The sequence below is a fragment of the Asterias amurensis genome, chromosome 18, assembly GCF_032118995.1.
Source record: "Asterias amurensis chromosome 18, ASM3211899v1".
Taxonomy (NCBI): domain Eukaryota; kingdom Metazoa; phylum Echinodermata; class Asteroidea; order Forcipulatida; family Asteriidae; genus Asterias; species Asterias amurensis.
This window is the reverse complement of record NC_092665.1, coordinates 5,903,929-5,929,926: the sequence shown is the minus strand read 5'-3', so window position 1 is coordinate 5,929,926 and position 25,998 is coordinate 5,903,929. Positions and strand designations below refer to the sequence as shown.

The 25,998-nt window shown below is 40.4% G+C and overlaps 1 long non-coding RNA gene and 1 pseudogene across 1 annotated transcript; one reads left to right on the top strand and one right to left on the bottom strand.

Moving 5' to 3' along the window:
• The window catches only part of LOC139950948 (alkaline phosphatase, tissue-nonspecific isozyme-like), a 110,087-nt pseudogene that overhangs the window by 31,658 nt on the left and 52,431 nt on the right, over positions 1–25,998 (top strand).
• LOC139950311 (uncharacterized) lies at positions 801–3,530 on the bottom strand. The gene is made up of 4 exons (XR_011787643.1): positions 3,457–3,530; positions 2,368–2,606; positions 1,451–1,597; positions 801–930 (listed from the first exon to the last, which is right to left on the bottom strand). It is a non-coding gene; the product is annotated as an uncharacterized lncRNA (long non-coding RNA).

Genomic DNA, 25,998 nt, shown 5'->3' with positions numbered 1-25,998 from the left:
ACTGACTACAGTGGGATTCAAACCAACAACCTTCGGATTTATGTGCCAGTGCTCTACCAACTGAGCTATCTTGGCGTTCTCCCAATTTTTTAAGTATGTTTGTACGGGGTGCCAGTCAAAAGCCATACAACTGTTAACTGCCGTGTAGCTAGGGATCACACAGCCAGGGGATCACTTTATTAAGATGCGACTTTTTGTTTCAGATATCAATAAAAAGCAATCAATATATTTTTCTGTATATGATTTAGCATTCCTGCCAGTACCGGTGTTCCTTGTTCTCCACTCGTAAAGCGATGATCTTTCCTCCAATGCACCTGAACAGTTGACTCATTCTTCTCCCTTAAAGTGGCAATGTCCGCTCTGCCCTTGCTTTCTTCCAGATGAACTGCAACAAGGTCAATACTGCAATCTTAAGCCTGCTGGTTGCTACTGAGACCTCTTGCTTCCCATGGTCACCAATACATACCTAAATTTAGAAACGCATTAGGAAATAATGTTGAGTTAAAGATTGTGATGCTTTTCAAGTAAATAATTGAGGGAAGCTTTTTTGGTAATAGCAGTGGTTTTTAGGTTAGTATTTTTCTGTACTTTGTAACTTACTTCATAGTTTCAGATATGGACGATGATAACCTGGTGTTAATAATTTTTTCCTTTTCCTTTACTTTATTTAATAATTGATTCAGTTTGACTGTTGCTGGCCTTTTTTCTGCCATTGTAGATTAGGTATAACAGTTTTACAATTCTTTCACCAAACTTCTCTATAAAAACAATTATACAATACTCACAGGTAGACAATTCACAGCAAAAGCAACATTATCCTTGATCATTTTGCATTTGGTTGTCTCCTTGGACAGGCTCCACTGCTGTTTCTCTGGGACATGCCAATCCTTTCAGCTGCTGAAGTGGCCAAGAACTAACCTCTTGTGAAACCTTGGTTTTATACAACGAATAAGAAGTAACAACTATCAGACAGTATAGTTAAAAGAAACTTACTCAAGTACACACTTTATATCAAAACTCTATAAGAATTAAAAACTTTTGCCACTGTATGTACTTTGCATCAATACTGTACTTGAGGTAATAGTGAGAAAGCAAATCCATCAGAGACGGTTGTACTCGATGTAATAGTGAATATTTGTAAGCCAATTAGAGACCCTCCCTCCCCCCGCTCCGTTGTGATGCTGTTTCATATCTGCTTAGCATGGATGGTCCAAGCATTCAACATTCAGCTCACCCCTGTGCTGCTGTTGTATAACAGGGCAAACCCATGTCTATAGTCTAAGGACAGCAACCTACACACACATCATCTTAACTGCTAAAAAAACAATTGTTGTATGATAGTTAATCAGTTTGAACAAAACAGGAAAGGAGATAACTTTGTGCAATTGTACTTGTTTCTTCTTTAGTTTGTGCGAACTTTGACATGGATATAAGACAGCAAGTTTCAAACCTTTAAGTAGCGCAGTCCCTTGGAGTAGTCTTTAACTGAGTTGGTGACTTTGTGCTTTAGCTGTGGCTCCTGGTAAGGTCACCCACATCCACCTTAGACAACTTAAACCACTGAGGTGGCTGTGGCTTCAAAACTCCCCATAAGTCACTGTGAATAAAAGAAAACCAATTTTGTACTTGAAATGAAGTAACATTTCCACAGCTTTTGTTTGATTGAATAGGGACTCAGTACAGATTGAATCAGACAGCATGCCATTAATTTATTGTTACTCAAGTGCGCATGCGAGTATTCATGCACATGGTTAGTACGCATGTGACAGTCTACTTGTCATGTGCTTTACGATTGCGGAACTAGAGAATATTGTTGGCAGTAAAGATGTCTTCTCCACACAAAAATTTTATATATGTATCAGGTATAGTAAAAAATATATATAACACGGTTTGGGGGTGACCAGTCTTTATTAGCTCCCCTTGGTACTGAAAGTTGACAAAGGGGAATCTGACTGGCATAATACGAAACTTCTGTAAACTTTTAGCAATTAAACTTTAAGCAAACTAGGACTCAAGCCAAGCACCTCTGGACTAAACATGGGTAACCAGCACTAACAAGGGGTGAATGACTTTTTAAAAAGTGCATTTTTAGAAGCTCTTTCAGAGTGTATCTTTTTGGTGCTGCTGCATAATACTGTACTCCAAATTAAGTATAAAGTGTCAGGATTGACTGTCGACCCGGTTAGCAGCATTAGTAATATTTAAAGCACAGTCGGTTTAACAGTAACAGCATGATCTAAAAATGGGGGGAACATTATTGTTTACCGCCTCATCCCATCTCACAAGGAATAATTTATTTGAATAAGGAAAACGTTACATTTAAAACCTCTATCTGTGTAACCATGGAGGTAGAAATTAAAAACTAACCTCCTAAGTTGTAACCTCCTCAAAGGTGTCAATCCCGATGAGGAGAGCAAACAAAAGCTAGCAGATGTGTTTTTGTTCTCACAAAAACAATGTAAAGATGGCAGGAGTAGAAAACGCCTTCAAGCTTATCATTGCAGCTGCTGAGGGTGATCAGCAGACAAGTCAATGTTATGTTATGTGTCCAATACATGAAGTCCAATTTCCCTCCTGGCACTGCTGTGCGTCTACTACTAGAACACCTTTATGTATGAAAAGTGAAGATTGAAAAACATTACTTACAGGCTTGTAAATTTAAGTTATGTTTGTAAACAAAACCAAAGACATACCATCACAAATATAACATAAATTGCATTTTTTAATCTACTTGGCATACAGCAGCTTGCCATGCTTAGGCCACATAAAAAAAATTGTTGATCATCCCGCCCGAGCGATCAAAACTCCCCGACCCCAATTTTGTTTTTTTTCACCATAAAAAAACCCAGCCTTTTTTCAAAATGTACAGGTTTCAAAAGATGTTTTACGAAAGTTTTTATTCATGTTGGCAAAGTAAGAACAATTCTTCAAATATTTACTTGGGCTACACAGTGTTTAGTTGTTTGAAAAATATTACAAAAAATGTCATCTAGGAGTTAAATTTGTTTGACAAAACTATTGAAAACATCAAAAACACACAAACCCTGTTTTATAGTGATTGTGATGATTTCTTTATTCTTGATTTCATATTTGGCATGTTAACAAAACTTAATTAGAATTTTTTTCTTCAACCTCCCTTCCTCCCCCCTCCCCCATCCTCAAGAAAAAAGTGACTACATGTATCAACAATTTTTTTTGTATGTGGCCTTAGGTGAAAAAAAGGAGTGGACACACTCAGCTGGGATGGGATTTAAACCAAAAACCCTGAACCTTTTTCTTCAAGTAGCACTTGGCAAACTGACTAAGGCATGTGGCTGTTTCTAATTTCTAAGTTGTAACACCTGTATTGAGAAGTGTAAATACATGGTACACTTTGATAATTCTTACAGCCACATAACAAAACATGGTGTGCATGTAAAAAGACCCCATAATTATATAATTAGTGAACTCCCTTACCTGTCATCAGGTGGACATGCAATTTTGACAAAATTGCACGAAGCTTTATCACTCTTAGTGAATTAATGTGGGACATCTATTTTTGCCTGATCCATACCATCGAATATGATGACAGACAGGTCCATACTGCTGTCTCCTTGCTCCTGTATGGTACTCCCCCTACGCTCCTTCCTAAAAAAATATATATATAACATATATCTTTGACTTGCCCAATTTTGCATGTAAAAACCATTCACTTTGTGAAGGAATATTAATGACACTGGAAACTAATTAGTATTAATCAAAGACCAGTCTTCTCACTTGGTGTATGTTTTTGAACAGATGCCTAATAAAATAACAAACCTGTGTAAATTTGAGCTCAATTGGTCGCCGAAGTTGCGAGACAATGAAAGAAAAAACACCCTTGTTACACGAAGTTGTGTGTATTCAGAAACTTGATTTCGAGACGTCAAATAATATAAATCTGAGGTCTTGAAATCAAATTCATGGAAGACTACTTCTTTCTCTAAAATTACGTTACTTCAGAGGGAGCCGTTTCTCACAATGTTTTATACTATCAACCTCTCCCCATTACTCGTCACCAAGTGAGGTTTTTCTGCTAATAATTATTTTGAGTAATTACCAACAGAGTCTACTGCCTTTAAATGGGGTCAAAAAACCTATATCATTATCATACTGAGGTTTGTGTTGACTATTAAAGTAAAACATAGTGTCTCTGATAATTTCATCATGGCAGAAGAATTAAAAACAATGTTCTAACTCCACTGCAAGATTGTGATTTCCCATCTCATTAGTTTGTTTGACCTCAACCTCTGTACTTAATTAGTAGTATTGTAGGGTCATTTTTTATCGTCCCTCATCATGTTTTCGAACCCCAGCTTCGATTCTCCTTACATGCCTTAATACCATGTGAGACTGTGAAAGCTCCACTGGTGACAGAAACTTTGCAGTTTACTCACGGGAGTCACGGTCTGTATTTTTTTCAGGCTTAATCATCCTAAGAATAATGTTTTTTGTCATGGGTTTAATTATGCTCACACAGTAAAATGATGAATTTTTGGTATAAATTACTAGTGCATTATTATGCCAACAATCAAATACTAGGTCCTGAATATTCAATATTAAAATAAACTAACTAACTCTCTCAACGTAAAACCAAAACTTTTAAGAATCAACACACAATTAACAGTTGATTTCAAAAAAGATCATTCAGTTTTAGATTGTGAACAATTTTCCTGTTTATCTACTACACTACAGTAGGCCGTCAGGCCGTAGTATACAAATATTGACTGCGTTGAGTGGCATAGTAAAACTAGTCACTCGAGGTGATCCCCGGAGCAGCCGATGAGGGAAGATAGGCTGCTCCGGGGATCACCGAGAGCAGTCAAAGCAGACAAAGCAGTAAATAATTGTTTGTTTTATAACACCCCTTGCTTTGATTCTATCTGTATATCTTAATAAAAATTAATTCACACAACACCTTTATTCATGTGATCCACTATCGCCAACGTTGTGTTGCGTACAGAACAGTACTGTTGAACAATTCTTTCTTTGAATCTGCTGAGTCTATAAAATCTCGTAATTCATCTTCAGTAAGTAAAACAAATCGCGGACGGGCCTCATTGTCCTCCATTTTCCTGGTAGAATCGTCAAAAAACTTTACATACGTCGCGCACAATCAATCGTCAAACAAGAACTGTAAAATCTTACGTTGAAACACCAAGTTTTGACAAAATAAGAGAGTACCAGACTAGTGCTGTTACGTTCGTTCTCTAAATCGTATTTAAAATGCACATTATGTTGTACATTAGGTTGTCAAGCAGCTCGTTTAAATCAATGGTAGTCAAATGTAGTCTGGGTACCAGGGTATCCATGCACTAGTACATCGGTTGCTAGGCTGTCGTTGAATAGTCCATTGAGTAGTTACTTTGGTCGGTGAACATGTACAAGAGTACGTAAAAATACACAACATGATGTGACACGCTCTCGGCCAATCAACAGATAGAATCAAAGGAAGGGGTGTTATAATAATTAATATTACAATTATTATAATTAATTATTAATAAGTAAATAAAGTAGGCCTATCTTATCTAGTTCTACCAAACGAAAAAGTGAAATGCAAGGAACACTGACTCTGCTCTGTCCAACCATGGAGGAATTCCTCCATCCTTGGTCCCACACTGACACTATTATTAGTATTACAGGCATGACAGGCGGCCTGTACGCTACTACTAGTACTAGTGTACCTACCTCCCACCAGCCACACTGGTCATGCTGGGTCAGGCTGCGCCATGGCGCTGTCGCCGTCAATGTCAGCCTCGAGAAATATCTGCATGCATCGCATTCGCATGTTAATATACAAGATTAAATCCAACTCCGTTGCTAATTAGTCCACCACCGGCACGTGGCGTAGGGCTCGATCACAAACACAAAACCAGCAGGATAGCCCGGGGCAACCAGCAATAAGCTGGTGATTTTTGCGCCGATGATCACAACATTTCTTCCTCCACCGATTTTAAACTATAACTTTATAAGTACGTCGCATGCATCGCATATAAACGCACAACCGTTAACCACACACAGCCGTTAACCACGCACTGAACATACATGTACATGATGTACATACTTATACACAGTACATGTTTATTGTACATTATTATGGACCGACTCGAGAAACGCCATCACGTGGTCAAGTGATTTTCATCACGTGGTCAAGTGATTTTCAACTATTGAACCTATAAGTATATAACAATTAACTATAAGCTGATCCAAACAAAATTAATGTGGCCATTGACATGGTGTTCGATCAATTCTTCTTCAATTTGCCTGTAAATAAACAATTTTTAATAAAATAATAACTATTATGAAAATTGAATATCATGATAATACCAAAATATAATTATATTAATACACTATAATAATACTATTTAAAATGGTATTCATTACAACTAGTACTAGACTTGTTTCCCTAGCCTATCTTATTTAATTTTTAACTAGTAAATGACAGAGTAGCAGTTGAAACTCGTATGTTTTTTTCTATTTTCGTTGATACAACAAGGAAATCTGATTTGGATGAATGCGCAGGCAGCTTAAAAAAAAAAAAAAAAAAAAAAAAAAAAAACATAATAAGTACTACATGTACATAACAAATCAACAGTGGTGCTTTTCTATGCATTCTAAAGGAGTCTTGATTCCATGTGAAAAAAAAAAAACTGTCCAGAAATCTCATGTTTGAATCTGCCGGCCGCACTCGCGTGCTCATCAACGTTTACCTGTCCTTTAAAACTCAGAAAATAATCGGAAGCATGCAAAACTCATTTCCATTGTTCTGTTATAATTAAATTAAAAACATGTAGGGCCTATTGTTATCGATTGAGGCCTAGGCTACCGTTTTTGTAGTTCCCAATTTTCTCACCGTTTGAGTGGTCATACCTTTTAAAGCCATTGGACCCTTTTTTCGGTACAGACAAAAAAAAAAAGTTCACAGATTTACAAATAATTTACAGGGTTTACAGAAGGTAATGGTGAAAGACTTCTCTTGAAATATTAGTCCATGAAATGCTTTACTTTTTGTAGAAAACGGTAAAACAATATAAATTCTCGTTAACGAGAATTACGGATTTGTTATAAACACATGTCATGACACGGCGAAACGCGCGAAAACAGGAGTGGGTTTTCCGTTATTTTCTCCCGACTCCGATGTCCGATTGAGCCTAAATTTCCACAGGATTGTTATTTTATATATAAGTTGTGATACACGAAGTGTGGGACTTGGACAATACTGTTTACCGAAAGTGTATAATGGCTTTAATATTATTATCAACAGAATTCGGGTAAGATTTCAAAAATTGACGAACAGAACTCGCTAAAGTGCTTATTACAGGAACAATTATCAGTCGGTATGGTCGGACACACCCAATTAAAAATCAGGAAAGGTCAGCGCCCCAATTGGAATCTATCTGGTAGAATTCGATGTACTCTACTAGAGCTCTACGTTTCAGGCACAATAAGTTGAGTGCCAACCACACTGTTGCGTCGCTATCGAAGGTAAGCTCATCCCATTTTCACATCCCAGATGCTCTTTGTTGATAGGTTGCTGGATCATAATTTTGTAAGCACCATAATAGGTTTTGAATTGTATTTATATATACAAAAAATATTGGATTAATAAAGTTTGAATTGGGGGGGGGGGGTCAGTTTTCGGCATTGAAAGTGGTATCTATCTGCGCGTGTGGACTGTCACTTACTACATTTATAATTATAGTAACACTGGTCATTCTTCAGATGTGGATGGCTGGATGTCAGCACCAACCATGGAGCTAAGTCTGTAAAACTTCATTGTGAACTGTGTATGTATGGACAAAATTGCCGCGCGTATTTTGTCTAAGAATGTTGTATAACAAGCTGTGTGATAAGCAAAGATCGTAGACGCTGATAAGAGATTTCCAGCATGTGCGCGATGCGTGGCATCATAACGCATGGCAAAAATGGCCAATGTGTGTGGGTGTGTGTGTGTGCTACATATACATGTCTTGGTGTTTTAATACCCGTGGTTGTTGTTGCATGGAGCTCCTACAGAGCTAGTCTTGGCCCAAGACGATGGTGCTTGATTCTGGATAGTATACCACGCGCGGTTGAATCGCCAAAGCGCGCCCGCCACGGTATGATTTAGTTACGTGGACGGCTCGAAATCTAGACTTCACTCTGTAATAATACTATATCGGTAGACATATATTCTGGAGTAATGTACTGATTTATTATTGACGTGACTGATTCATACCATATACAAGATTACTGTTTACTGGAGAGCGAGTACCTGGATTGACCTAGTGACGTATTGAGGTCACAGTATATTAATGCGCTGTGTGTATATAAAGTAGTACCTTCACATCCTCCCTTTTTCGAGGAATTCATATACTAAAATGGCTTGCTAAATGAAGGACTATTTAGGCATATTGGAATCAATAAAAATTGGGAACACTGCTACAAAATACTTCAATGTGCGAGATCCAATGATATAAATTTAGTCACATATGTGCAAGAACAGTAAACATACTTTTGAGTTGTTTGGGGGTTTAAGTGGACTCCAGTTTTTTACAACATGCAATAAAAACGGTTTGTAACAACTTGTTCAACAACAATTAAAAGTGATAAACATCAACAGCAGTAACTTTGTTAAAATGATAAACATCAACAGCAGTAACTTTGTTTGTAAACAAATTTTGTTTGTCAACAAAATAGCAGTGGTAACATCAATAGTAATAACTGAGTTTTTCAATGTCTTTTTGAAACGTCACTGTTCTGATTTTCCTTCTTTAGGATTCGATAAGCCGTTTTGGCTTTGTCACAGCACGACCAGTGCGTGTGTGATAAGTTTGATCAGAGTTACTGTCTGGTTTCTCCGAGTTGTTTTGTCCATGGGAAAGTTTGTTTTCCTGCAGTTTGGGAGTAGGTGTTAGTTGAGGAAGCTCAATTGGTGGTGTGTCGGTGAAACGGACTTGTTTCTTCTCTGTGTCCCGTGGGCGTAATTGTCTCCTGTTACGTCGTAGTGAATGTCCGATTGGTGTTTCGATCATGTACGATCGGGGCTCTGGACATTTGTCTTTCACGACAGCAGGTAACCAATTGCCAGACTGTTGATCTTGTACGCTAACATGCTGGCCTACACTGAGAGGGGGTAGGGCACGTACACCATACTTGTCATGGTTATCTTTCTGACTAGTCTGACGAGCGACGAGGCGTTAATGGATTGCGTCCTTTTGAGGTATCGTGTTGCGAATTTTGATAGGAAGGTTGCTTCTTAGTTTGCGTCCATGTAGTAGTTCCGCTGGTGAGGGAATAACATTGTCCAACGGAGTAGTGCGTAGGCAAAGTAGAGCGAGATCTATGTCCATGTCGGACTGTTGGGCTTTTGTCAATGTAGCTTTGACAGTTTGGATGGCTCTTTCAATAAAACCATTGCTTTGCGGATATCTGGGGCTTGATGTCACGTGGTCAAATCCCCAGTCACGAGCGAATTTGCGATATTCGTGGCTGTCGTAGTGTGGGCCGTTGTCGCTGATTACTTTCGTGGGGATGCCTAGTTCACTGAAAATCTGTTTCGTGAGGCGTATGACTGTGGCACTTGTGCACCGTCCACTGATTTTCCTGATAAATGGGTACTTTGAGTAGTAGTCCGCTATAATCAAGTATTCGGCGTTGTTGTAGTAGTGATCATTCGTTTTACACGTTCAAAGCACCGTTGCACGTACAGATCTTGCCATTGTCCAATCACAAGCCCGATACTAGTGGCTCCACCCTACTCAGACCGTTGTCTTTGTTAAACGCTATAAATATTCATGTTTTTTTCTTTAGAAGAGGCAGTGGAGCTGCAGGCATGTGTAGACCCCATACAGGAAAATCACGTATTGTCTGCTCCCTGTAAAGTACGCAGGTAGCGGACAATCGCTCACTAAACAGTGTATAGTGTTAGCATTCATTATGAGAAAAGATGTGCATCACAGTTCTTATATACGTGAATGCACATAGCTAAGCACTGGAGTTGTCCACTGGTATTCGAGGAAAAAGGGGGGGGGGCGGGAGAAATACATTTTTTTTATTGATTAAGAACCCGCCTAAACTATATTTTGGCAAATAAACGTGTGTTTGTGTTTGTATAAGAAGGGGCTTGGTGGCGCATTTTTGGTGTCACTTTGGCCGAATAACCTCTAAATATTATTTCGAATTAGTAAAGCTGATAGCCCAGCGTCCTTTTTTAGCGGTATTCGTGTAAACATAAACAAAATGTTAAATTTCACTCGGACATTGGATTGAACCCTAAAACCGAATATTAAATTAATATCAAAAAATTATATAAAAGTAAACCACCTGAATATCATTACAGATGAACGTTATCTTATTTGAATGTGAACAGCAGTCCTGAATATCATTACAGATGAACGTAATCTTATTTGAATGTGAACAGCAGACCTGAATATCATTACAGATGAACGTAATCGTATTTGAATGTGAACAGCAGTCCTGAATATCATAACAGATGAACGTAATCTTATTTGAATGTGAACAGCAGTCCTGAATATCATTACAGATGAACGTTATCTTATTTGAATGTGAACAGCAGACCTGAATATCATTACAGATGAACGTAATCTTATTTGAATGTGAACAGCAGACCTGAATATCATTACAGATGAACGTAATCGTATTTGAATGTGAACAGCAGACCTGAATATCATTACAGATGAACGTAATCTTATTTGAATGTGAACAGCAGACCTGAATATCATTACAGATGAACGTTATCTTATTTGAATGTGAACAGCAGTCCTGAATATCATTACAGATGAACGTAATCTTATTTGAATGTGAACAGCAGTCCTGAATATCATTACAGATGAACGTAATCTTATTTGAATGTGAACAGCAGTCCTGAATATCATTACAGATGAACGTAATCTTATTTGAATGTGAACAGCAGTCCTGAATATCATTACAGATGAACGTTATCTTATTTGAATGTGAACAGCAGTCCTGAATATCATTACAGATGAACGTAATCTTATTTGAATGTGAACAGCAGACCTGAATATCATTACAGATCAACACAATCTTATTTGAATGTGAACACTATACATATACCCTTTCTTTGCCGTTTTCTTTCGAGGAATGCATGTATCCAGAAAATGCTCGATTGTACCATGCCTCAAATGAGCTGTAGTTTACCAGGGTAAAATGCGGCGACGTACCTCGCGCACATAGGCCCATCGATCTCAATTGTTACTGCCCGGGAAGTTCGAACTCCTTCTGTGGTCCTTTTTCTATGAGTACATTACATTAAGTGCACAACCAAAGGGACTTGCACCTGTTGAATTTAGCTCGGGAAAAGTCGCATAAGACTGTACTATAGGTTGTGTTGCATGGTTTTGACACACCCTGCTTATTTGCATGATAGACTTAAAAGCTACAAATTGACAACCAACTTATCTTGGTTGAAAAAAATACAATACATAATAGTTAAAACATATTATATTTTTTTACTTTGTTTTTCAGTAATTAATTATTAAATTGATTACGTTCGATAGGGGTTATAAATGTTTTGTTCGAGGTGTACATTCATCTCAGACACACTTTCGTCTTTCATCATGGATAGGCCTGACGTGCTCGCAGCTTTTATGGCATTTATTTCTCTATCGTATCACTTTTTGTTGATGATACCTGTTCCACCATTTGACGGCATGTTAGGTGAGGAGGTTGCCTCTCTTTGGAATTCGTTTGCTGCTTTGTATCATGGGTTCTTGCTGTCAAGCATAGTTGACTTGCCCCCACCGATCCCAAGGCTTCCCACTCTTCTGTTCCCCGACTTGGTAGGAGGTGGTCAACCAAACCCGAGAGATCTTTTCGGCGATCTGGTGAGAGATCCGCCCAGACTTTATAGAATGACTGGAGAAACACCTGAGTCTTTGCTGGCGATTTCCAGAGATTTGGAACCTTTAATTACCAACCAGGGAAGAGGCAGAAGACACACACACCAACCCATCAACAGAATTCTGATGGCCCTGATATGGCTTCGCCAGTATCCTACATACGATGTTCTGTCTGCACTTTTTAATATGGACGAGGCAGCTGTGACGCGGGATATTTATTCAATCACAACTTTACTTTGGTACTATTTTAAATCATTTATTTCTTGGCCAAGTCGTGACGAATGGAACGCCATGAGAGGGCAATGGCCTACATTTCCCCGGGCAGTGGGGGCCATCGACGGCACCCTTCATGAAATTTTGAGACCTCAAGCAGAAAATCAGCACGACTTTTACAGCGGGTATTCAAGATATCATTGCATGAGCACACAGGTAAGTTTTGTTTCAGTAATTTATTTGTAATCACTCTGTCAAATTTCAAGCACATTCTTGTACTTAGGGGTGCTCAAAAAATACATAATCCTTTTTATGCACCAATGTGTATTGGGTAAAATTTAAGGGGGAGAAATAAGTTATTGTGGTGAATCATTTTTTACGGGCACAATATTTGTATCGGGTCCCCAAAAATTAAAAACATTTATTTATTACGTGTAGGTTTTAAAATGTAACGTAAACTGGTAATTTCTGATCTCAAACAATGCAAGCTTTCGTATGGCAGGGACCGGGGCATACATCCTGGTTTCGGCTGTGCCGGGAAGGGGGGGGGGGGCATGTTCCCCCATCTTGTAAACGCCACTGTTTTTTGCCTTCTAAAAACAAAGCCTAGAGTTATGTATAACTCTATGGAACAAAAGTTTCTCATATCCCAACGTCGTCGTCCATCGGCATTTATTGGTTGATTTATTTATTGGTTTTAGTGATAATTTTACATATTCTGATTCTATTTCATTTTTTAGGTTATCATCGACAACAGACGAAATATTCGCTACGTCCAGAGTGGGTTCCTTGGACATCAGAACGATGCTGGCCAGTACCACCTGATGCCCTCCATTGGTCCTGACAAGGATTTAAACTTTCCGGATGGAGCTGTTCTTCTTGGGGATAACGGCTATGCGAATAGGAACCCGGTTATGACACGATACAGAAGGGATCAGATCCAACATGTGGCAGATGCTGATGAACGTGTTTCCATGGATGTGTACAACCAGGAGCATTCTAAATGCCGGATTTACGTGGAGCATGTCATGGGTTTTTTCAAGACCTACCGAGCAGTGAAGGGAGTGTACAGACACCCAAGATGGCTGATGCCGATTGTTGCTGAACTTTGCGCATGCCTAGCCCAACGACATTTAAGATTAACAGAAAATGTTCATTGATTTCATTTAAAGGTTTGCTCAACATCGAATAAGATTTGCATTGCACTTTACTTACGTTGTATAATGATGGTCAAAGTGGGATTTTAGGGGGTGAAATTCCATTGGGTAACAAAATACGTGCGAACAACATTCATGTTATAAAACACTGACAAACATATTTTAAGTTTACGTTATTCTTGTATAAAGTTTGATGACCGATTGAGCTTAGACTTTCACAGTTTTGCCATTTTATGTATAAAATAGGTCACGTGAAGTGAAGATACATAGCCTAACCATGTTACCAGCCAAATTCCCATGCCACTGGTGCCCTGCTCATAAACTGCTAAGCATGGAAAATTGAACCTGTATTTTCTGCTTATGAAATAAGCAGAAAATACTTCTTAAAAATCCATGTTAAGCAATGATGAGCAGGGCACCAGTGGCATGGGAAATTGGGCAAGTGACATGGTAATGGTTATCATAATGTTGTTGTGCTTAGCTTTTTTGGTGCTTAAAGGATTTGGTTACTTTTTGCAAAAAAAACATTTTCCATGTCGACAGATTTACATTAAACTTACACCGTTTGAAGATACTGAAGCAGAAAGCATACCTTTACTTGGGCTGTAGTTTCGAGAAATGAGTAAAAGACAATGTCACGAAAATAAGTTGTCCATGCTAAAATAGTTTTCAAGACCAAATTATTTGTTGGACTTTTTTTCCTAATCTCTCAAAAACTACAGCTCCTCTGCAAGCATTTTTATAAGGGAACTTTTCTACCATCTTATCTTCAAACAAAGCACTCACACCCTTTTACTTTATTTAAGCAGCTCTATGGAATTTGGTCCATTGACAGCAATTAATCATGTTGAGCTAAGGCTTTTAAAGGATTTAACCCAACTATCACCAAATAATTTGGAAGTGAAATCAAACCCGATAGTAAATTCATCGCAATGCATCAAGTTGTCGCACACAGCATCGCAATTCTGTAGAAAACTTGTGTTTTGACGTAGGCTACATAAAGTAACAACTACTTGGTGGAAGAGGTGGTGGTGGCGTTGTTGTTTTTTCTTATTTTGTTTTTGTTTTATTACAGAAAAAGATTCCATGTCATGAAGCTATTAAATGGCATAAACGCATAGTAAATAAACACAGCGTTGATCACATCATAACTAATTTAGTTTACAGAGTGTTTATTTGTTATTAACTTTTATTCACACAAAGGTTTTTTTTAAATACTTGCTTGTTGTGGCACCTTTACAAATCGCAAGAAAAATATTAATAATAACCAAGAGCACAAAAATTAAGAAAAGTTTTAAAAATACAATGAAAAAAAGAACAACAATGTGTATATGGGGGGGGGGACACAGCCTATTCATCTTGGTCATTGGCTCGGACTGGGGGCGCCTCTCCTTGTAGCATCTGCATGTAACCCCTGAACTCATGCATAGCCTGCCGGAAATCTGTTGTTACTCCTGGCAGAATTTGTGTCACGTAGCTGTGGAAGGCAGCGTGACTTTCCCGTACAATGAGGTGCAATGGCTGCCTTCCGACTTGACCAATAGGGAGGGGGATGTCTCGACCCGCTACTGGTGGTTGGCGCTCCGGCCGAAGAGGGTCCCGAACTGGTGGGTGCAGCTGCGGAGCTGCTGGTTGGGGCTGCGGTGCTGGTGGGAGCTGCGGTGCTGGTGGCTGCTGCGGTGCTGGTGGGGGCTGCGGTGCTGGTGGGGGCTGCGGTGCTGGTGGGGGCTGCGGTGCTGGTGGGAGCTGCGGTGCTAGTGGGGGCTGCGGTGCTGGTGGCTGCTGCGGTGCTGGTGGCTGCTGCGGTGCTGGTGGGGGCTGCGGTGCTGGTGGGAGCTGCGGTGCTGGTGGGAGCTGCGGTGCTGGTGGGAGCTGCGGTGCTGGTGGGGGCTGCGGTGCTGGTGGGGGCTGCGGTGCTAGTGGGGGCTGCGGTACTGGTGGGGGCTGCGGTGCTGCTAGAGGGGCTGCTTGTTGATGGGCATCTTCATTTTGAACCCGCGCCCTTCTCTGTGCAGGGTTTCCCCTTGCCGCATACCGCATTTCTCGGAATCTTTGGTCCTGCAGTCTATTAAAACAAAACGCAAAGAAAAGCAAAAATTTGTATGGCAATCTAGCAAAACAAAACACACACGCCCAAAAGTAAAACATTGCCCACTCCGGTACTTTTTGTTAACTTAATAAGTTTGTTTGACACTGTTTAGTCTGTATTAACGATTGCGGATGTACTGAAATTTAGATTAGACCTCTGCAAAACATTTCTTTATTGAGAAGGGCCATATGCCCAATCGTATGGAGCCCCTAAGCACCCAAATTTGCTAAGCACAGAAAAGTAATGCTTAACATACACAGGTTTCCTGCCGAAATTATATTAAATTTACATTGCTGTGAAAAGTGCCCCCTGAATTTTGCTAAGCAAAGAAGTTCGTCAAGCGGTATTTTCTGCTGAACAGCTTTATGAAGTTGGGTCCAGTTTTTTGTTAATAGTTCAGTTGATGGACTTGTTTGATCGGTTTGTTTCACATTTTCGTTTATGTTGTTAATTTATTTGTAGTTTACTCGCCCATGTAGCTTAAAATTGCCCTACCTTAAAACATCTCTTCCAATTGCCTCCCTCACCCTCCTCCTTAGCTGGGCGTTGTTTCGTTGCCGATACAAATCTGCTAGCGGTCCCCCTTGCACCGCTTGCTCCTGAACATAGCCTACAACACGGGCCCAATGAGGGCCATGAATATTGTACCCGGCAAGGATAAAATGTCGTTCTTCACGAGAAACCTGCACTCGGTGGTTGTCCATTTTGAGTGGATAAACTCAGACAAGTTAGTGTACGTTTTTATACTATTTATATACTTTGAACAGCGCGGAGAGGTACGCAAATGCAGGAATTTGTGTAAACCTCGTTAAGTTTATAGTTGTTAACTTGTAGCTCTTTAGTCTATTATGCAAACAAGCAGCGTGTGTCAAAACCATGCAACACAACCTTTACTTTCGACAGGTGCACCCCCTTTAATATCAAATCAATCAACATTTCTTTCCATACAAACACAACAGACAAACACAAACAATAGGATTTTACAAGACTGAAAACTGTATGGAGCCATGGCGCATTAAAGCCAAAGCTTGTATGCTTGGAACAAAACTTTGGTTTCGCACTTTGAATCAACAATGAACGTGTACTCAAAGGTACAATCGAGAATTTTCTGGGTGAAGGTTAAAAACGGGTCTAAGTCACATTCAAATAAGATTACGTTCATCTCTGATGATATTCAGGACTGCTGTTCACATTCAAATAAGATTACGTTCATCTGTAATGATATTCAGGACTGCTGTTCACATTCAAATAAGATTACGTTCATCTGTAATGATATTCAGGACTGCTGTTCACATTCAAATAAGATTACGTTCATCTGTAATGATATTCAGGACTGCTGTTCACATTCAAATAAGATAACGTTCATCTGTAATGATATTCAGGACTGCTGTTCACATTCAAATAAGATTACGTTCATCTGTAATGATATTCAGGACTGCTGTTCACATTCAAATAAGATTACGTTCATCTGTAATGATATTCAGGACTGCTGTTCACATTCAAATGCGATTACGTTCATCTGTAATGATATTCAGGTGGTTTACTTTTATATAATTTTTTGATATTAATTTAATATTCGGTTTTAGGGTTCAATCCAATGTCCGAGTGAAATTTAACATTTTGTTTATGTTTACACGAATACCGCTAAAAAAGGACGCTGGGCTATCAGCTTTACTAATTCGAAATAATATTTAGAGGTTATTCGGCCAAAGTGACACCAAAAATGCGCCACCAAGCCCCTTCTTATACAAACACAAACACACATTTATTTGCCAAAATATAGTTTAGGCGGGTTCTTAATCAATAAAAAAAAGGTACTTCTCCCTCCCCCCCCCCTTTCCCTCGAATACCAGTGGACAACTCCAGTGCTTAGCTATGTGCATTCACGTATATAAGAACTGTGATGCACATCTTTTCTCATAATGAATGCTAACACTATACACTGTTTAGTGAGTGATTGTCCGCTAGCTGCGTACTTTACAGGGAGCAGACAATACGTGATTTTCCTGTATGGGGTCTACACATGCCTGCAGCTCCACTGCCTCTTCTAAAGGAAAAAAAACATGAATATTTATAGCGTTTAACAAAGACAACGGTCTGAGTAGGGTGGAGCCACTAGTATCGGGCTTGTGATTGGACAATGGCAAGATCTGTACGTGCAACGGTGCTTTGAACGTGTAAAACGAATGATCACTAGTGGAACATGTCTGTCCCTACGGTTTGCCACGGTCGCTGTGGAATGTCGTGAGGAATAAGTGGTTCCGCGGGTTGGCTTTTTTGGTGTCGTTGGCATGTGCTGCATGCGCTTACCAATTGTTCAATGTCTTTATTGATGCCAGGCCAGAAGATGCATGTTTTGGCCCTGAGCTGGCATTTGTTGATGCCTTGGTGTCCCGCGTGAATCTTTTGCAATGCTTCGCTTTGCATTGTCTCAGGGATGACGATTCGTTCGCCCTTGATGACGAGACCGTTATCAACCGATAGTTCATCGCGGTTGGACCAGTAGTGGCGGATGCACTTGGGTAGTTGTTTTGGGTCATCCGGCCACCCAGTGACGATAGTTTCACTGAGGAGGCGTAGTGTTTTGTCACTTTGTGTCTGGCGTTGCATTTCTGCAAGCTTGTCTGTAGAGAACTGTACGGCATATATGGTCGTATCGAGATCAATCCGTGGACCGCGCGTTGGGCCAAGCCTCGATAGTGCGTCTGCGAGTACCATTTCGCGTCCAGGGCGGTAGACTATGTTGTAGTCGTACGGTTGCAGGCGTAGCATCATTCTCTGCAGTCGTGGCGGAGTGTTAGCCATGCTTTTGTGTTGTATGTTCTCTAGCGGTTTGTGGTCCGACTCGACGGTGAACTTTGATCCATATATGTAAGTATGGAAGCGAGTGCAACCAAACACTACAGCTAGCAATTCTCGTTCGATGTTTGCGTAGCGTTTCTCGGCGTCGGTGAGAGCCTTGCTCGCGAATGCGACAGGTTTGTTGTCCTGTAGAAGAGCTGCACCGAGCCCTTTTAACGAGGCGTCAACTTGAATGACTGTTGGTTTGCGAGTGTTAAAGTACGTTAGTGTACATTCGGTGCTGATCATGGATTTCACTTTGTCAAACGCTGTCTGGAGCGATGCTGACCATTGCCAATCGCTATCTTTGCGTATGAGTGCGCGTATGGTGTCAGTATGATCTGCGAGGTTTGGTATGAATGGTGCCATGTACTGGACCAAACCGAGAAATTGTTGCAGTTCGTTGACGTTGGTTGGCGATGGTAGCGAGTGAATGTCACTTACTTTCGCGGGGTCAGGGTGTACGCCCTGAGCATCGTAGTAGCACCCAAAAAACTTGATGCTGGGAATGTTAATATCACACTTGTCCAAGTTGAAGATCAGACCGTATTTGCGAGCTATGTGCATGAGGTTATGAAGGTTTTTGTTGTGTTCCTCCATATCGTGCCCAAACACTGCAACGTCGTCAGCTATGCCGATGGTACCAGGGCATTGCTCCAATATCATGTCCATTTTCTCTTGGAAAATATCTTGCGAAACCTTGAGTCCAAATGGTAGTCGTTTGAAGCGATAGCGTCCGAAAGGCGAATTGAACGTGGTCAGGTAACTGGACTCTGAATCCAACTCGATGGACCAGTACCCGTGACGTGCGTCAAGTTTGCTGAAGACCCGTGCACCACTGAACTTGTGGGTAATCTCCTCGAGCGTTGGCGTTTTGTGATACGTGCGTTTGGAGGCTCGATTCAGGTCTTTTGGATCGACGCAGATCCGAAGTTGGCCGTTGGCTTTCCTGCTAAATGCAAGGGACGACACCCAGTCTGTGGGCTCTATCACCTTGGCTATTACATTTAACGCTGTCATCCTGTCAAGTTCGGCTTTCATTTCATCCTTGAGCTGGATGGGGTATTTGCGAGGCGGTTGTACGGAAGGTTGCGCGGCCTCGTGCAGCGTAATGTGAAATTGACCAGGAAACTTGCCAATACCGGTAAATCGATCCGGATATTGGGCTTTGAGGTCCTTCTTGTTGCGTATGGGCCCCAAGTTTGCGACTTTAGGCGTTGGCGTTGGCGTTGCGGGTGTACGTATGGCACAATTCATCGTGAGGAGTTTGAGTGCGCGTGAACTTGGCAGTCCAATAATTGCAGGTCCTGTTGCGTCAGCAATGAAGAACTCTGCGTCTATCCACTCACCACTGTTGAATTTGCATGGAATTGTTATACTGCCATGCTGCGGTATTTGTGTGCCATTGTAAGCTGTGAGAATTCCCTTTACCGGGGTTGTAGCGCCAAGTTTTGGAAATCCTTCTGCGTCCAACAATGTGGGGAACATGCGTCGAAATAATCGGAGGGGGATGATATTTCCCTGTGCACCCGTGTCAACTTTTGCTGTGAGCGTGTGATTGCCTGGCCGTTGTTTGAGCTTGATGTTGAGCGTCGTGAACACTTGATCGCGATTGTCTACGCGCTTGTTGTTGGTATTGTTTATACCGTCGATCTGTTGCGTGATTGTGACTGTCTCAAAACCCATGTTCTCAAAGTCATTGGATGCATCATCCATGTCCTGTTGCTGGACATAGTGAACCTCACTTTGACGGTTATTCGGTTTCGGAGTGTTGCTTCTCCTGTATGATCCGCGAGGTCGATTATCCGATCTGGGTCGTGGTTTGCGTCGCTGTTGTTGGCTTTGTCCTTTGCCAGCAGAGCTGAGGCATACCTGTTGCCAATGTCCAGTTTTACCACATTTTCTGCATGTAGTACCGTATGCTGGGCACCCATCTCTCGGCTTGTATGGATGACTGCCCCCGCAGTTTTTACATTGACCGCGAAGTTTTACCATATCCACCTTGGCATCGTGTCCGATGTTGCCGAGTTGAGCCATGTGGTTCACACTAGCTTCATGTGTACGGCATATGTCGAGAGCATCCTGCAAAGACATCTTGTCGTCCTTGCCTAGCAATTTCTTCTGCGTCTGCGTGTATTTGATACCGGAAATCAGTACCTCAATGATGCGTTCCTCGAGTGCAGAATTTTCCTTGAACTGACATTTCATGGCCTTTGCCTTGCAACGTGTATAAAAGTCATCAACAGACTCTGAATCAATCTGTTTGTACCGCTGAAATTCAAGCCGGTGTATTCTAAAGTTCTCATGAGGCTGTACATGCTTCGAAAACTTATCCCATATGTTTGTGGGATCTTGTAGCTGTTCATCAGTGAGGCCCCAGGTGTTAAAAATCCTGAGCCCCTCGCGACCTGCCCACAAAATTATGTAGTTGTGCTGCTTATCAGGTACAATGTTCTTGACCTGGAACCACATATTTGATGTCTGCTTAAACTCTTTATAAGCCTGAGGGCGATCTGGATGGCTCCAGTCCATCTTTGGATGAGGTATTGTATCAGCCATTGCGTGAAAATACAGTTAGAATGTTCGTATCACAATATGCGTGTAGTTGTTTTTGCGTTTTATGCGGTCTACCCGGTACGTGATACACGTATGGTACGTAGCGTTGATTTACATGTACTGTAACTCACGTGTCAAAATGGCGGAATGTGTCCGTCCAGCAGTGCCGTTCGTTGGATTTGTTCTGTCCAATCGGATCAAATTCTGTACACAGTTATTGCTAAAACTTGATGAGACACTTGCCTGATCCTTTGCTGCCACCATGTAATAATACTATATCGGTAGACATATATTCTGGAGTAATGTACTGATTTATTATTGACGTGACTGATTCATACCATATACAAGATTACTGTTTACTGGAGAGCGAGTACCTGGATTGACCTAGTGACGTATTGAGGTCACAGTATATTAATGCGCTGTGTGTATATAAAGTAGTACCTTCACACACTCTGCAAGCTACCATCGTCTTGGCAATCCTGCAGCGCTGTGTTAACTTTTTCATTGTTTTCTTCTACAGCTTTCTGTAGAACCAATCAGCGTGCGATCGTTGTAATAAATTAACATAATGTATTAGTTGACCCCGGGGTCATTCATGTTATGATTACACGGCATTGGCAGTTCCGTGTTTGTCGTGGAGGAAAAATCGTAAGAAAATAGGAAATATTCACGATTATGAATGCTAAAGATGAACAAGTGAGCCGAAGCTATATTGATCTGCTATCTAGATGGCAATTAATGAACGACTATGTCACAATATACCAGCTAGTGCCCTCTCTGCGGACGGTCTGGTTTTGCGATAAACTCCGCCAGTTCTCGTGTGCTTCGTCTGCTGCATGCAGGCAGCAGTTGGACCATGGAGGTAGGATGTCCGGGTGTGAATAAACTATAGGGAACTAGAGCATGATACCACATACGACCAACGTTTGCAACTGAGCAAGTCATGGATCCCAAGTCATTATGTAACTGTCAGTGTCACAAAGTGGTGAGTGGAGAGAATCTTGTTTATATTGATCGAATCTGTATATAATTAGAAAACGTAAAGTCATACATTTGTAAGTAGTCATTGTTTGTCATGTTTGAATACTTCAAAACTTGTTGTTATTCATGTAGGTAGACCTCCTTCCTGCTAAATAGCAGTGCTATTTCATCATGCGAAGCACAATTTTCTTGTGCCTCACTTATGGAAGGGCAGCTCGTAAAAGTATTGCCTCACCAAAATCCACTTCGCATTCGCATTCGAAGGAAGTATGAACCTACTCCTTGGTTTTGTTTCGGTTTGGAACGAACATAGCCCAGCTTTATGTGAGATTGGATTTGTCTGACTCGAGTCACCAACACTTCAATGCACACAGATACATATCCCTTGATTTGAAAATGGCTCATTGGCTGACATTTTTTTTTTAACTTACATTTTTCTTCTGTGCACAAGCAATTAACACTTGTTTGCAATTGCTATAGTTGGGTTGATTGATGATCGTAACCCTCGCTGGTCAACGGTTTAATATTAATAATCAAAACAGATATACATTTTACATTAAGCTTGATGCAGAACAAGTTTAGCACAATGAGACCCAATATAATCACTGAACTTATTCTATGATTTGTATTTGTTTCATTCTTCTGATAGGGCACATTTCCAGGAGAGGAGTCTGCTTTTAGAGAACTGCTGCATGCCCACCTTGGGAGTACTGATACTTTTTAGGCCTCGTCTTGTCAGATGAATGGGTAGTCGACTGCTCTGCAATTAAGGAATGGAGTTCTTGATTCAAGAGAGACAAATCTGTGACAGAATCAAGATTCAAGCGTATATAATTGTGGAAGAGATATTTTGCTGTTTTGCAGAGGAAGTCTCAAGAGAAAAGGAAAAGATGGAACATCATATTAACTGTCAATCAAGAAAGACGTATGTGAAGAACTGTACTCTACATTTTGCTGCAAAGTTCCACCACTGTATCACAATTTATTGTCGACATGTATCATACCATACCAATACAGAGATTGACTTTCAAGACGAGTTTACATAGCTTTTTCAACACTGTGGGAACTGTGTGCATACTCTTAGCAACCGATGCTTTTGGACTGGGGTTGATGTTTGTCATTATTTTGAACACCAAGATGAAAATGTACAACTAAGTGGAAGAGTTGGGCGAGATGAGCAACATGGTCTTTCAACTGCCTATCTAAGACACAGAGAATCAGATAAAAACTGCATTGCACCCCACAATGTAGAAGAGTGGTCGTAGGCTCAGCCGCTCACACAAGTACATAGTACAAACAGTATTGTGTATAACTGCTGTGATACCTGTGCACTTTAAATGCTGCTGTGGGAAAGCCTGTGATTGGCGACTAGTGGTACGCACTACGATTGATGTCGAAATCGCAACTAGTTATTGCTTAGTCGAGTTGCGACTGCCATTATTCACCTACTCCGTAAATCGAGCCACCACAACAACTAAAATAGTTGCGACTATTCCTGCTTGCTGAAAAAATTGTGTCCCTCACAGTCACGACTTTTCATGACAACATAATTTACCTATGAAACACAACCAGACATCAGTAAGCCTGGGCCACTAGTGTAAGTTACTACTCGACTAGTCACACCTCAAAAAGTCATGACTACGACACTAGTCACGACTTGTTTGCCGCAGGGGCAATATGGTAAATTTCGTGCTTAGAGGATTGAAGGATTGTCACTGGTGTCACTGACTGTGTTTCGTAAAGAAATTATGTTGCCATGAATAGTCGTGAGCGATACAATAGACAGTTCACCATACAGGAAGTTGTTACTATTTTTGTAGTACACGATTATTCAATTAGGAATTAAAAAAAGTAGTCGCAACACGACTAGTGATTTTAATAATCTCGACTGTGCGACAAGTTTGACACTGTGTCGCACTAGTCACCCAGCCCTAGACATAAAGTGACACAATCCTTAAATCCTTTCAGCGTGAGTTTTACTCTATTGCACCTGCAGCAAATAATACGTCGCAATGCATTTTGGGGCATGAAAAATGACTAGTGTGTTGAAGTTGCAACTATTTGAGGCACGAATAGTTGAGAAGCAAATTTCACTAGTCGCTCAGGCTTTAATTGTGGGGTATCGTTGTTACGATAGCCTGTTTACAAACCTGATCATTTTAATAGCCACTGTTCTGTGAAGAATTTGTGTTTGGCAATAAAGAAAAATTTTATGAACAAGTAATTTGTGTTGGCCTTTATTTAGAAATAATTTTAATTAAACTGTATCAATTGTTTTTAGACACAATACATCATTGTTAATTATAACATACTATTAGGTATTCATGTGATTGTGACACAATTAGTAGCCCTAAAGTTTAATACATGTGCAAAGTCATATGAGTCGATGCCTGAACGACAATTAAATTGTACATGTACAGTGAATAGTGTTTGCTGTAGTAAAACTACTATATACGGTAGTATCATGGAGGTTTCTACCTCCATGTGAGTATAATCATGGAGGTACCTCCATGGTATAATATATGCACTGCGGGTAGTTCGTCTGTCTGTGGTTCATGTGATCTGCCCACGACAAATCATTCGGGAAGTATAAAACCATAAAACAAACACGACACGTAACGAAGATGCAAGCATTTTGTTTCTTAATTCCTCCTTAGTCAGTTTTCTCTTAGACATTCTGTAGTCAGCTATTCTTCAGAATAACGACAATAATTATTATTTGGTTTTCTGGGAAAAGGGGATGTAGAATTTAAATCCCTGCATTGCGTTCTTTATGGCTAGGCAAACCATACTAAACCATACTTAAAATCGGTGGAGGAAGAAATGTTGTGATCATCGGCGCAAAAATCACCAGCTTATTGCTGGTTGCCCCGGGCTATCCTGCTGGTTTTGTGTTTGTGATCGAGCCCTACGCCACGTGCCGGTGGTGGACTAATTAGCAACGGAGTTGGATTTCATCTTGTATATTAACATGCGAATGCGATGCATGCAGATATTTCTCGAGGCTGACATTGACGGCGACAGCGCCATGGCGCAGCCTGACCCAGCATGACCAGTGTGGCTGGTGGGAGGTAGGTACACTAGTACTAGTAGTAGCGTACAGGCCGCCTGTCATGCCTGTAATACTAATAATAGTGTTTAGTGTGGGACCAAGGATGGAGGAATTCCTCCATGGTTGGACAGAGCAGAGTCAGTGTTCCTTGCATTTCACTTTTTCGTTTCGTAATTACTCAAAATAATTATTAGCAGAAAAACCTTACTTGGTGACGAGTAATGGGGAGAGGTTGATAGTATAAAACATTGTGAGAAACGGCTCCCTCTGAAGTAACGTAATTTTAGAGAAAGAAGTAGTCTTCCATGAATTTGATTTCAAGACCTCAGATTTATATTATTTGACGTCTCGAAATCAAGTTTCTGAATACACACAACTTCGTGTAACAAGGGTGTTTTTTCTTTCATTGTCTCGCAACTTAGGCGACCAATTGAGCTCAAATTTACACAGGTTTGTTATTTTATTAGGCATCTGTTCAAAAACATACACCAAGTGAGTAGACTGGTCTTTGATTAATACTAATTAGTGTCCAGTGTCATTAATATTCCTTCACAAAGTGAATGGTTTTTACATGCAAAATTAGGCAAGTCAAAGATATATGTTATATATATATTTTTTTTAGGAAGGAGCGTAGGGGGAGTACCATACAGGAGCAAGGAGACAGCAGTAGGACCTGTCTGTCATCATATTCGATGGTATGGATCAGGCAAAAATGGATGTCCCACATTAATTCACTACGAGTGATAAAGCTTCGTGCAATTTTGTCAAAATTGCATGTCCACCTGATGACAGGTAAGGGAGTTCACTAATTATATAATTATGGGGTCTTTTTACATGCACACCATGTTTTGTTATGTGGCTGTAAGAATTATCAAAGTGTACCATGTATTAACACTTCTCAATACAGGTGTTACAACTTAGAAATTAGAAACAGCCACATGCCTTAGTCAGTTTGCCAAGTGCTACTTGAAGAAAAAGGTTCAGGGTTTTTGGTTTAAATCCCATCCCAGCTGAGTGTGTCCACTCCTTTTTTTCACCTAAGGCCACATACAAAAAAAATTGTTGATACATGTAGTCACTTTTTTCTTGAGGATGGGGGAGGGGGGAGGAAGGGAGGTTGAAGAAAAAAATTCTAATTATGTTTTGTTAACATGCCAAATATGAAATCAAGAATAAAGAAATCATCACAATCACTATAAAACAGGGTTTGTGTGTTTTTGATGTTTTCAA